Source organism: Coloeus monedula (genome assembly GCF_965178545.1).
Source record: "Coloeus monedula genome assembly, chromosome: 10".
In the NCBI taxonomy this organism is placed as follows: Eukaryota; Metazoa; Chordata; class Aves; order Passeriformes; family Corvidae; genus Coloeus; species Coloeus monedula.
The window spans coordinates 9,599,600-9,613,234 of record NC_138790.1 but is presented as its reverse complement, the minus strand read 5'-3'; the positions used below and the strand labels follow the sequence as shown (position 1 = coordinate 9,613,234).

The 13,635-nt window shown below is 39.4% G+C and overlaps 1 protein-coding gene across 1 annotated transcript in view; it reads right to left on the bottom strand.

Moving 5' to 3' along the window:
• The window catches only part of NYAP2 (neuronal tyrosine-phosphorylated phosphoinositide-3-kinase adaptor 2), a gene marked incomplete at its 3' end in the record, with an annotated part of 125,402 nt that overhangs the window by 32,704 nt on the left and 79,063 nt on the right, over positions 1-13,635 (bottom strand). The gene's annotated exons all lie outside the window — the stretch shown is intronic.

Sequence of the window (13,635 nt, the reverse complement as noted above, 5' to 3'; positions counted from 1 at the left end):
ATTGGGAGCAAGTTCTTCTTCAGGCACTTTCTAAGGAAGCTCTCTCCTAAGGCAATATTGTGCAAGCAACATATCTGTAGTTCTCATAAGCTCTAATAAAAGCACACAATCCACAAAACAAAAGAGCACAAATCCATTTTGGGTGTGCCCAGCACCATAACGCAGGGAATGAAATTGCACTTGGCTGGAAAATCCTTGGAGTCAGAAAATTACTTTCTGCTTGCAACACCACAAGTCAATGAAAAGAGGAGCCATTCAAAACACAGTTGAATGATTTTTTCAAGTGAAGCAGAGATGTCTGCTTTCTTCATGGCTGATGACTTTCTGTTCTTTTCTCAAGACCCTAATTTCTTTTCTTGCAGGTTGAGCAACGCATGGAGAAAGAATTCATTCCTTCTCTTTTCCATCTGTAGCTGTGAAAAATTCACATGGAAAACTAGATACAGAAGAAATTTGCTCCTTAGTTGTAAGAGCTAATTACAGTGCTGATCAGTTATTCAAACTGCTGCTTACCTCCTTTTGAAAAAAATTCAGTTCTCAGTTTGGAATTTTATGTCTCAAATCCAAAGAGATGCTTACATGATACTCTCAGTTCTAGTCACACAGGTTTAATAATCAATCCCCCTGATGTACCTTAATTTCTGTATGTATCTACAGTCTTGGAATCCACATTTGATAGAGATAAAAATCTTCCCTTGAGCTCTATCTCAAAAACTTTTAGTGGCTTCAAGGGACTTTAGAAGGTTTGAGAGAGCCAAGCACAGAGAAAACACGAGGAGCCATTCAGAGGCTGGAGGTGACAGCAGCTCCCTGAGGGACCCATGCTGGATGGTGGGGGCCTGGCTGAGCAGGACTGACAGTCTGAGCGGCCACATCCTCTCATGGCCCGGAACTGGGACTGTTCAACAGGGATCATCACTCAGATGATACAAATCCCTTTGATTTGCTTGTGGCTCAATACCCCACAGACTGTCACCAGCAGAACAGCAAACAGTGGAAGGTGCACTGTCAGACATCAGTGGTAGGTAGAGACCCCACCTATGCACAACAGTGACAAAATCTCATATTGTTTTGGGTTCTTTGACATTCCCATCTGCAGATGAACTTAATGAGTAACAACACAGACAGCCTGGGGTTTCCTCAATGAAACATCATACAGGAAATATGTAAAAATATCTAACTGGATATGCAGTACAAGATGTAATCATTAGTTTATTTTGTGAATTACTATTGGTTAATAGCAAAATTTAATGTTAAGGATATCTTACCACAGCCTTCAAGTAGTAACACTCCATGAGAAAATGATCAAACAACTCCGGGCTGTAAGTCATAAATAGGATTCAGTGACATTTTATGTGACAAAGACCTTCAAAACTCAAACCTCTTCCATGAACTTCTAGGTCACTTACCTACTTTAGTATATGCAAAAAGACACTGCAATGAAAATCCAAAGTGTTTGTTTTTCCTAGCTGGTAACCCCAGCAGGGTACAAGGTTGAATAACAGTCTGTATCAATATAACATGACATCTGCCTTTCAGGGACCTTTGCTATGAGATGTCTGTGACACAGATCTGTCTGTGACTGCACAGAGAGACCTGCTAATACAAAGAGCTGTGCAAAGAGAGGGAGAGCCCAAATTATTACCAGGATTTGAACTGTTTCGGTTGACAGCATGGAGCTATCAAAAATACTGATGTACTTTTTCACATAACAGATGCATGCAATCATATGTGATTTTTTTCTTCACACCAATAACATTCACTTCTTTAAGATACTACTTATCTGGGAAAAGATATAAATAAAGTTTCAAAATTCTTTGGAAATGCATGCAGTCCTTTTTCCCACTAGTACAGGATGGTGTCTAGATTGCAGTTTATTCTTTACAGCAAAATGAAGAGAAAGCCAAAAGACTAGGATGTGTTTTCAAAAAGTCAGAATTGGACCCTGCAAGTGCCCAACCAAATTAATGCAGCATTCAATAGAGTTAATTTACTATGTCATCCAGCTGCTCCTGGAAATGCTGTGATTACCTTAGTGAAAACCTTCTCTGTGTGTGCCTCGTTGACACTACTTGAACACCACCCCTTGAAATTTCACACACATGCAGTCAGCCCTTGTCACAGTGGAAATGCTCTGGCTGAGTGTGGAGCTAAGGATTTGTCTACTTCAGTTTACTTAACAGAGAAACATTTGTACTTGTTGCCTGATAAAAATGATTTATGCATTCTCAGTTTTATTGTCAGCCGAATCAAAGCACAGCAGTTCTCTGCAACCAGCTGGAAACTGTGGAAATATTCAGACTAAATAAAGATTTGGTTTATAGTCTAGTTCTTTATAAGGTGTAGAAAATCAGTTTTCAGCTGGCTGTCTAGACTTTGTAAATTTACATTCCACTATCCTTTCTTGGGGGATTTTCAGTTCACAGTTTATCTGAAAAGTAATATATCCTAAAAATGAAAAGCAGATTGAATCAGATTATAATGTCATGTAACCCATCACAGAGCCTGAATCATTATTATTTGGTGATCACTATCAGTAACACTGATACACAGAAAACAACATGTCAGTGTTTTATGTAGTTTTCCGTAATATTAATTTCCAGCTCACTTGTGAATACAGAAACAATGAAAAAGAAAATTATTGCCTCCATTTTACTCAAATATTTTGGGGAGGATTTTAGAATAATTTCAGCTTCTTTAATAAATGACAATGGGAATCAAACTCAATTTAAAAACAAACATTAAAAATCACTCTGCTACTTCTCGGTTGACTGAAAGAGCACTTCAGTTCCAGTGTGCCCAGGACAGCTCCAGAAATGCAGAATGCTCCTTCTCCAGGTCTCAGCCCATCACTGGCATATTTGTTGACTGTCCCAGCCACTTGGATGTTTTTATCTTGTCAACTACTCCCTGCCGCAAATGTAGCTCCACAGAGCAAGCTCAGTGGCACAAATTATTGTCTCATAAGAGCACATTCCCTGCTCCACGTTTTGGCTCCTGCAGCCTGGCACAAGGCATTGACAGAGAGCAGAAGATGCCTGTAGCTGCTGGCTGTGGTTACCTGTGGGGTGGGGATCTTATCATCCATTGAAAAGTAAACCAGGATATTTTACACAGAGTAACCCTTTATAAAAGCTACAGCAGGATTTAAATGGCCACTTTATCCCTATTGATCCCATACTGAAAACAGGAACTCTTATCAGACAGACACATCTATGTATGCACACACACGGCTGAAAGGTAACAGTAGCTGCTGCACAACTCTTTTTTGTTTATTTGGGAAGTGCAGAAACAAAGGTTGGATCTAGGTTATCTTGTGCTGTTAAAAACCTTCCTTTGGAGTTAAGAAATTATGCTGGGAGCTCACTGAATCTTACGGTGGCCAACAGAAAGTCTTTTCACTGTCAAGTGCTACTTTTTGAAAAGCTGAAATTATTATGGAAAGCATCTTTATTGTTCAATACTTCTTCCACCAAAATGGTACATAAAAATGTAAATTTCAAGAAATAATTCACTGCTTTAAATATTTATGGACACAGTTGGTTAAACTGCCATAAAGGAAGGCACTCAAATGTTTCAAGCACTTCCAGCTGTCATTGTATTTCAATATTTAAAGATATGCATTTTTCTTATTTATTTCACCTGAATCTCAGACTTTTCCATTTAAAGTATAAGATGGTTAAAATCTCTTATAAAGTACATATTTTACAAGTAACTGGCATGTACAATCTCCCCTCTAGGAAAGGTCCCCTAATAGCTGTGCACTAGGTAAGGCTGGCACATGAGCTGTGGCACTAGGAAACCTAGAAGTGCTGAGGGAAGTGAGAAAAAAATGGAGCCCGTTGTAACTTGGACCTAAGAAAACTGAAATTACAGCTACAGAAACATCTTACCTAAAAAGCTATCATTCAAATGAGTATAACTCTGCGGCCAGTCTGCCACTCTGCTCTTAAACACAAATTAATTTCAGGTCCAGGTGGCTTCTTAGTGCCATGCTAAGTGGTAAACAGCAGAACCTTTATTACTGCTTGGGGTTTTGGGGAAAGAAAGAAAGCAATTGTCTTAAGGAACTTAAATCGAGGATTGCTCTCTGCCATCTCTCTCAGCTGTGAGCTGAAATGTATAAGCTAATCCATACATTATTAATTTATTCATTTTTTTTCTTTGTGTTTGTTATAAACCTAAATAAATAATATATCACTCTAGGCGGAATTATACTGGGGGAAGCAAATGGTCTAAAATTCAGTATTCCCATTCAGGTGCAAAGCAAAGTCATTTGGGATGGGGTTCAGATGTGAGCCAGAGCTCCCGATCTCCTCCAGCCTCGACATACCAGACCTCACCTCGTCCGGCCGCAAGGTGGGCGTGGCCCTGGCTGAGGGAGCAGGAGCACAGAGCACCCCAAGCGCACACCTGGACGGGTGCAGATGCAGGATTAGACTGCAGCCAGCACGTGTGTTTGATGGTCAGAGCAACCTGAGACGTGCGGCAGGCACAGCCCCACCAGTGTCCCTTCTGCCACTGCTGGCACCACGGCAGCCTGTGCCCGTCTGACTGAGCACTTCCACAGGCACTGCATGTAGAGCCTTTCCTACTGAGCCTTTCAGAGAATTGCAGAGTTTCTTCTTTCTGCACCCCAGGGCTTTTTATTTACCTTTATTACACATTTAAGAATTAGAGCCGCCTCTTAATGGACTTCCTGATGTGTGGTGCTTTGTCTGATTTGCACAGTAGTAAATTTATCCCAACCTCTCCCAAAGAAAAATAACCAGCTATTAAAACCACATGCAAGAAACATGGATGATGCTTAGTGTTTAAAAAAAGACCAAAAAACAAAAAACAAAGAGCATATCATACTGTCAGTGAAACCCATATCCTCATTTTTATTAACTATAGTGGTTTGTCTATTCTGACTTCATCCGCTTGCTAATTAAGCAGAAGTTTGCTTTGCATATCAATTTTTAATACCCCTTTTTTACAGTTAAGTGAGAGTTGCAGCAGCCAGCTTGTTCAATTAAAAGCAGATCTGACCTAGTTCCATGTAAAATCAATAGAAAGCCTGAAAGAGTCTCAGAAACCATCTAACATTTAGGAAGAAATGGCTGAACTGCTTCTTGGTGTTCATGAAGCACATGTTTTTGTGAGCAGTATGGGGCTTTTTTCTGTTTTATGTGGTGAAATCCAGTGGAGATCACATCTGCCTGCTACAGACAGCAAAGGGAGAAGAGAGATTACTGAGAAAAATGCATTTGGTTGATTTTCTGTGGCTGTCCCAAACCTGAAAAGTGTGCAATCCTGGTTAGGAAAACAAGACAGGAAAAGAAAAAGCCACAATACCACTAACTGAAAACTAATAAAAGAAGGGATAGATTTATACCAAAATATTTATACCATAGATTTATCAACCAAAGCTTTATAATAAAAATATTCAATGAAAATTATGAAAGTTATGATCTGGTTGAAAAAATAGAATTCTTTAAGTTTCAATAAACTTTGTCTGGCAGCATTAGTCCCTTAAAACATGAGTTTTTAAAAATTCACCATTGTAAGACATATTCAACACTGCTTGATGTCCTATGGTAAGAGGAAAAATCCTCTTGTATATTGATTGAAATAAAGGAAAACCTGTTTTTTTTCTATTGAGTAAGGAGAGACATTTTCCATCCCTGGAAGTGTTCAAAAAATGTGTGGATATGGCACTTGAGGACACGGTTTAGTGGTGAACATGGTGGTCATGCTGGGCTGACAGTTGTAACTAATGATCTTAGAGGTCTGTTCCAACCTTAATTCTGTGATTCTATGATTGGTCCAAGATGACCATATTTTGGCATATATTACAGAAGTGATGACAATCACCTGTTTCTAACAGGGCCATCATTATTTCTTAATTATTTACTCTGTGCTTGATCTTTTAAGTGTGCCTATTCTGCTGCAAATCACATCACAGCCCCATCATCTGACTGAAGAGGCCACATCTGGAAGATATGCACTGTACAGATATGCTACTAAAGCAAATAAAAGCAGTATCCTGGGACTCTCAACATTACATCAAACAGCATTCTTGGCACTCTATTAACAAGTTTTATACTTAATTCAGACTAGTCACAATTACATAATTAAGCAGAACACTTTATTCTCTGACATTCACTGCATTTTTCTTTTTTATCGTTTTTCTTTCAGAGCTTGGAATGCTGGAAATTGGTGACTTGCACTTAGAAAAACCTCAACAGAAACCTGTGTCCTCCGGTGCCTTTTTGGGCAAAAACCTAATTACAGCAAGTCAAAGGGAATTTTGTTATTGACTTCAACAGAGCAAGGGTTTTCCTTCCAGCAGTTATTAGCTGGGGCTAGCCAGCCATGCTGATTCCTATGAATGTATGGAATAGCTGATCATGGGGAGCTGCACCCCGATCTGCTGATAATCCAGGCTGTGCTTTCAATTAAAAAACCAAATGTGTGCACTTATATTTCATACTCATAAGTGGGTATGAACAAGGTCTACAACTGTTTGCAGCAAATAGGATTTAAGTAGGAGAAGGAAGAAGCCTAATTTGAAAAGTCTGAGTGTGCCAGGCTTGTGAAACTTTGGTTTCACTCCATTAGCCTTGGACTAATTAGCAACATGCATTACACACAAGCATGGACTTCCATGCCCACCCTAAACTCCATAATGACCAAAGAAAACACTGTTAATGAAACCTGTAATGAAACTGTGGAAATCAGTAGCTGTAAAAGGTGGCCCAACTGTTACATGGCATTTGATTTGAAGGGATGGTACCTACTCTTACTTAAAGGCTTTCCTTCTCAGCCCTGTTCATTCCACCTCACACTCATTCTGTTATTCAGGTTCTTAAAATACCCTTGATCTTTGGATGAAGACACGATGGTTTGAGGGGCCTGCACATATCCTAGCACAGTATGACAAGAAATCAGAAGGCAAGAGTGAGCCAAAAGAGCTGAAGTATAGAGAAATTTCAAGAAAAATGTTTTTGTAGGAAGTTCATGACCTTATGTTTCAAAGCTTCACTTCAAAAACATCAATCTTTCATAGAAGTCCTGGCTATATTAAACTTGTCAACACTCTTTTGTCAAGTTTTCTGCTGGAAAACAGCCTTTGAACTATTTCAGGAGTTTGAACGTAAGGTTTTTCCATTATCTGAACACTTTAATTTTTTCTAAAGTGTACATTTTTATCCAGATTCAGTAGTAAATATTAGTCAGAAAATGAAGATACAGTGAAGGATATGGATTATGGAAACTGGGGACAGAAACCCTCCCTTTCATATGTGCACATAAAAATACCAAAGTTGAAGTGAAAATGGCTTTCTTTCCTGGATATTTTGTCTCTGGTTTAACTAGCTTTATGAAAACCATTTTTATAAATGCATTTCTCTTTATTGGTTTCATTAATGAATTAGAAAATTTTCCTTTCATTATTAGAACACACATGCCAACTGCACAGCTCTCCTTTTATGCAGCACGTTACCTGCAAAAGGGAATCCTGACACTTCCTGAGCACTGGCTTCATCTGAGTTCTGCTCTGTTTTACAGAGCCAGGCACACACACACTAATACTGCTGTGCAACCTCTGTGACAAGCCAGCTGGGTCAGGATCCCAGGCAATTTTTGCTCTGCAAGTAAATGCTCTCTGTTACAGGATAAAACCTTCATGTCGTTCTGGCTTTCTATGCATTTTGACAGAATTAATTATTTTAGGCCCTCCCCACTTTCTAGTTAGAGGTTTCATTTTGTGAACTGGTTTTATTCTTGCTAGAAAAGCAACTGTGAAGCCATGCCAGCACAGACTTCCGATATTGAGGAAATAAGTAGAATTGCAGATGGTCTTGTAACAGCTCTGGCTGATGACTGTGCCTGCAAGGCCTTACTATTATTTTCTTCACAAGTAGGCTGAGCAGCTACTGTGGCTGGCACAAGGCTGTCTGTCTGTGTTACAGCACATACAAACTACATACAAATTACACAAACATTGCTGGAGCAGTAAATTAGCTACAGATTTCCTAGAAGAAGGTACTTTTTGAATCATGAATTCAAATTCACACACAAAAATAAAGTAATTGCCATCTTCAGCAAAATTAAACACACAGTTTCTCTCTTTCAGATGAGTAGTTACAAGAACAATGGTTTTCCATACTCCTTCTTAAATGCCAGATAAAGTGCTAATTGCATGTTACTGTTTTAACAGTAAAATAATTATTAGGGATGGATAATTCTGTTCAGAGGAGTGAAAGGAACGTGAACCTTCACATAAAATTGAATGTAAAGGAACCTGATTTTTTAATATGCATGATTATCCTCACAATTATTTCCTCAATGTTCCTGTACTTTTCACCTTATCTATACCTAGCATGTTTGTACACCCCAGCAATTTCATAGTTTGATATTTGAATCATTTACATGTATAACCTAAATAAAACTACTTCCAACACTTTGATTTATCTTGTTACTGATAGAGTCTTGGAAGGCAGAGAAAATTGCAGGGGAAGCAGATCTACTTTTCCTCCACTAAGAGCCTAAGACTCTTTATCAGAATATTATCTCTTCTCCCAGGCAACTAATGAGAGTAAATGAGGAAATGGCCTCAAACTGCACCAGGAGAACTTCAGGTTGGACATCAGGAAGAACTTCTTCACTGAGAGAGTTATCAAGAATTGGAACAGACTGCCCACAGCAGTGATGGAGTCACCATCCCTAGAAGGGTTCAGGAGATGACAGTCTATGCTTTGCTTTGCAAGGTGGTGTTTGGTCAAAGGTTGAACCTCATCCAGAAGGTCTTTTCCAACCTCGGTGACTCTATGGGTAGATTAGATAATACACTGACAGAAATGTGCAGCATATCATGCGTTCATTCATTACTCAGTGTTTATATTATTCACTACAACATTCTAGAAACCAAAGTACAGAGTGGTTTTGCAGGGAATGGCAACCTAAGACAAGGAGAGGACCCTCTTGTAGTAATTTATAATTGGATCCTATATCTTATCTATATCTTCAGGGACATTTGGATTGGGTCTTTAATGACGGGGTTTAAAGAAATGAGCTTGTCCAGGCAGTAATCAAATGACTAGTGCAAAAAAGTGTGTTCTTTAAAAATGTATTTATAAATTTAAAAATGTATCTATAAACCACTTAGCCCAAGATAGTATTGTTTGTTACACAGATCAGTAAGGTAAAAGCATTTTAAGAAATATAAAGAGGAGAAAAAGCAGTCAGAAATACTGGACGTTTTTGGAACTGAGGGAATCAACCTTGTTCCTTCCTTTACTCCCCACAGAGTTCCCACCATCTTCTCTTAAATCACAGAGATTCTAGAGCTGTGTCACTGTAAGAACAGATAAGGCATTTATTTAAACTTTTTCCCTTGTAAAGACGCAATAACAGCAGCTCAAGAAATCATTGAATAGGTTTTCAGATCATAAGCTGGTGTGCAAAAGAATTTAACAGTGACCTCAAGCAGCTCCTCTAGCTATGATGTAGATATTCCAGTTACTGAGGAAAAAAATACAAGTTTTGTTTGCAAAACTTTTTTTTTCTCTCACAATTAATTTTGAGGAAACTGTTATGAATGTCTCTGAAACTTGTATAGTATTTCACCATCCTAAAGTTCACAGTCCTTGGTGGTGGTGATGTGGTCTGGGTGGTTTTGTAACCTTTCCTAACCAACACTGGGATCTCTGTCTCTGTGATGTGGTTAAGCAAAGAAACTTAAATACTATCTCTATGCACTTGCCTGTGGAAAATGTCAAATGGGGTTCAAAGTGCTTTATGAACACTGTTCTTAAAAATAAACACAGACCTTCCTACTAATTATCTCTAGTTTTACTTTAGGACTTAACCAACAAAAACGCGCTAGAAACCTAATGCAAAGAAAATCTGACTCTTAATTCAGAAAAAGATGCATTTCCAGGTCCAGTGCTTGGTTATAAAGAGAAGTTCTGAAAGAGCTGGCAGCTTGTCCTCTCAAGCCACTGGCATTGCCAGCCCAGCCAGCTTCATCCGGTGTGTCTGTGCCAACTTCCTGAGTGGAGGCTACATAAATAACCCTGCACCATTCTATTAAATCACAGTAGTTTCATTCCTATTCTCCTTTTTTATTTTTTCCTTAGTTCTTTCACAATAGGACCTGATACCCCACACTGACACCACATCCCCTGAAAAAAACACAGTGAGAAATTTTAAGAAAATGTATTTAGCAGTTTTGTTGAAGCCAATCTATGCTTCTGGAAAACATCACTAGATTAAACATTTCTTGCCATTAAGATTGAGCACACATAAATTGGTCATAAATCGTGTGGTCCTGCTTGAAACAGAAAGGCAATAAACTCTCAAATTCAGCATCCTGCTGTATCACTGCACCATTTTGAATACAAGCTGTTCTAGTCACCAAGGACACATTTATTTTCTTGAAGCCAGAGACACAGATGGTATAAACTGGAGTACCTCTCCCTATTTCAAATAAAAAGTGGTGATTTATAAATGCTGAGGATTTGGTCTAAAGGTCAAGATATTTCTCTGGCTTAGAAAGCTCTGTTCAGGGGAGTGGGGAAAATCAATGGCACTTAAAACTGAGAACCTATTATCATTATCCACATCCTTAAGTGCAGCACATGTTCCTTTGCTTGTTTACAACACAGTGAAGTGGGTGCCAGTAAGTGAATTTAAGGCATTTTTCACCCTCTATTTTTAACAACTTCCAGATATCTCACATCTTACTGTACATTAAACCTAAAGAGAAGATGTCTTTTCCATTTCTTTACCTGAAACCATCTTTTACTTGAAATATAACAGAGAGAGAATAGCTTTATCTCTTTTTCTTTTCTACCCCTTACAAGTTTATTTCTTCTTCAGAAAAAGAAATTGTATCAAGCAGTCAAGTAATATAAACAGAAGGAATAAATAAATCTGTATACATCAATCAGAGACAGCAGCTGTTTCCAGAAAAACCTGAGCAATTATTTATGAAATTATGTCTTCTTGAATGCTTCTGCATACCCTCAGAATCCCAGGAGGGCCTGATTTCCTGATGAGCCTAAATTGCTGAATTAGAAGGGGAGACAATGCCATGGTACCAATTAGCAAAAGTATTGCATATCATCTCAAAATGCTTGTTTTCTGTTTTAATAACTGCATCTAACAAAGACATTCCTTCATTCTAAGAATGGAGGAACCTCCCACCATCGGTGACTTGAACGACTAAATGCCCTTAAAATGGCCATACTCACTTTTGTGTGAAAGCAGCAAGACAACAAACACATAGCATGCATTTCAATCAAGAAACAGGTGTCCATTGATTTATCCATTGGAAACAAGTTCTTAAACCTGACATTACCCCTGATGCCAAGAAAGGATGGAATTGCTGGAGTGCAATGCAAAATGGGGCAGTGGTGGTGGAGCTGTGACATGGAATTATCACACAGGGATGTGCAAGGTGCCACAGGGCTGCTGTGGGTGCTTCTGCATATTTCCCCTTTGTACCTTTGCTTTGCAGTTCACTCCTTCCCCCTTAGAGTAAACAAGCCCAGGTGAAATGTTTTCCTGCCTTTTGTGGGCTTAGCTGAAAGACCTTACTGACACATTATGATTTTTCTTTCCAATTATTATCTGTGATTGCTAATTGGGGAACACATGTTAGCTTTCACAAGAGTCTCCAGCTGGCTGGATTAGCTGATCCAGCCCAAAATACTTAGTCCAGTGCACACCTTCCCTTTCTAGGGATCTAAGGACTATTGAGGAAGGACAATAGCAGGCATGGCTGAAGGAGCACTCAAGACCACTGAACTGCAAAGTGAATCTTGTTTTTTCCCAGAAATTTGGCTCCTGAAGGATGCTGACCACGTGTGGTCATCCCTATGTGTATACTTCAGGCATTTTCAGTGCTGTCCCACAACATGGCGCAGCCCCCAAGAGACTTGTCCCTTAGGGAAGGACAGAGCTATAGAGGCCCAAGTGACCCTGGCAGGCCAGGAAGATCATGACCTTTGTGGATGCAGGTGTCCACAGCTCTTGCCCCAAATACGCACTCACAAGTGAGCACCTGAAGAAGTATTTCTGATGCTGCAACTCCTTGGCTTGCTGATGTCTTTGTAGATCAGAATAGATGCAGCAACATAGCCCTCTTGGGGTTTAACTAAATGGAATTAACTGTGGTAAAATCATATCCTTCCAGGAGTGGATGAGTGCCATTCTCTTCAAAGCTCAGGTTTTCTTTACCTTTTCCTCTGGCACTTTCCCCTGCTCCCACTGCGTGTTTGCTTTCAGATCTACTTTCAGAACTGTTAAATGAGATGTGCCTGTATTGATCACCTCATTTAATCCCACACATATCATAGCTCATCAGATTACAAAATCTTATATTAGGGAAATGGATGCTTCTCCAGTGATGGAGAAGTCAGTACACCTCTGGCTCAAAGGTTCAGGAATAACTTCAGTTATGCAGTATTATTTCTGAAAAGCTGTTGCTGTCTCATTAAACTGAATATAACATTCATACTACATAGAATCAATTGCTACAATGCAGAAAAGGGTCAGAGAATTAGGCTGACATCCCTTTAGATGAAAGTATGGGAAAAAAATTAACCCAGAGGTTATAAATAAAGTAGGCATTCAAATTTTAGTCTCTAATGCTGACTCAGCTGTGCAGAAGTTGAGAAATGGATTTAATGAAATATCTATAAAGGGTTTTATGGCCAGCCTCATCTTGCAGGCAAGCTTTTCCTCCTCAGAACACCAGAGGATGAGCAGGTATACAAATGAGAAGGTATGCACACAATGCCATCCCAATCCCACCCTTCTTACTCTGTTAGAAATACATAAACTGAAATCCTGCCCTATGTCCCTCATTCTGGACTTAATTCATGAAGATGGAGGTTAAATGGGCCCACGTAGGATGAATTTTCACTTGATGCATCTCGCAAACTCTGTTCTCCATCACACTGTTCTATCTAACAAGAAACCCAAAGCTGACTGAGAAACATAGAATGGCCTAGGTTAAAAGGGACCTTAAAGATCATCTAGTTTCAACCTCCCTGCCATGGGCAGAGATGTCATTTACTAGATCAGGTTGCTCAGGGCCCCATCCAATCTGGCCTTGAACATTGACAGGAATGGGACATCCAATACTAGCTGCCTGAAATCAGCCTGAGCTCTCTTTTAACTGAGCTCCTTCAGCTCCTCTCCTCACACTATTTGATATGTTTAGATTCTTAATTCAGTGGGTGCCAGCCAGGAACAGGAAATGTTACTAATTATCCCAATTTTCAATCACTATAACTGATTTTTCAAAGTAGCACGCTCACAAATTTCCTCCCTATATGTGACTAGAAGCTGAAGAGTGAAACTCTGTGTAGGCAAAAGCCAAAGCAGCTCTGAAGCCCTGCAGAGCTGCTTAGGAAAAATACCCCTGAGCTGCTGTGCATCACTTGTTTTGATCTCCCACCTTGTGCCCACACAGCTGAGGTCACTGCTCTCTTGTGCAGTTCATTAGGGTGAATGTTTGCAATAATCACTCAAAACTGGCATGAAGTTCCCAGGAAACTGTGAGGCAATGGAAACCTTAACAAATGGAAACAATCAATATACAGAAAAAAAGGCTGGTCCTGACAAGGATTTACAGGACCA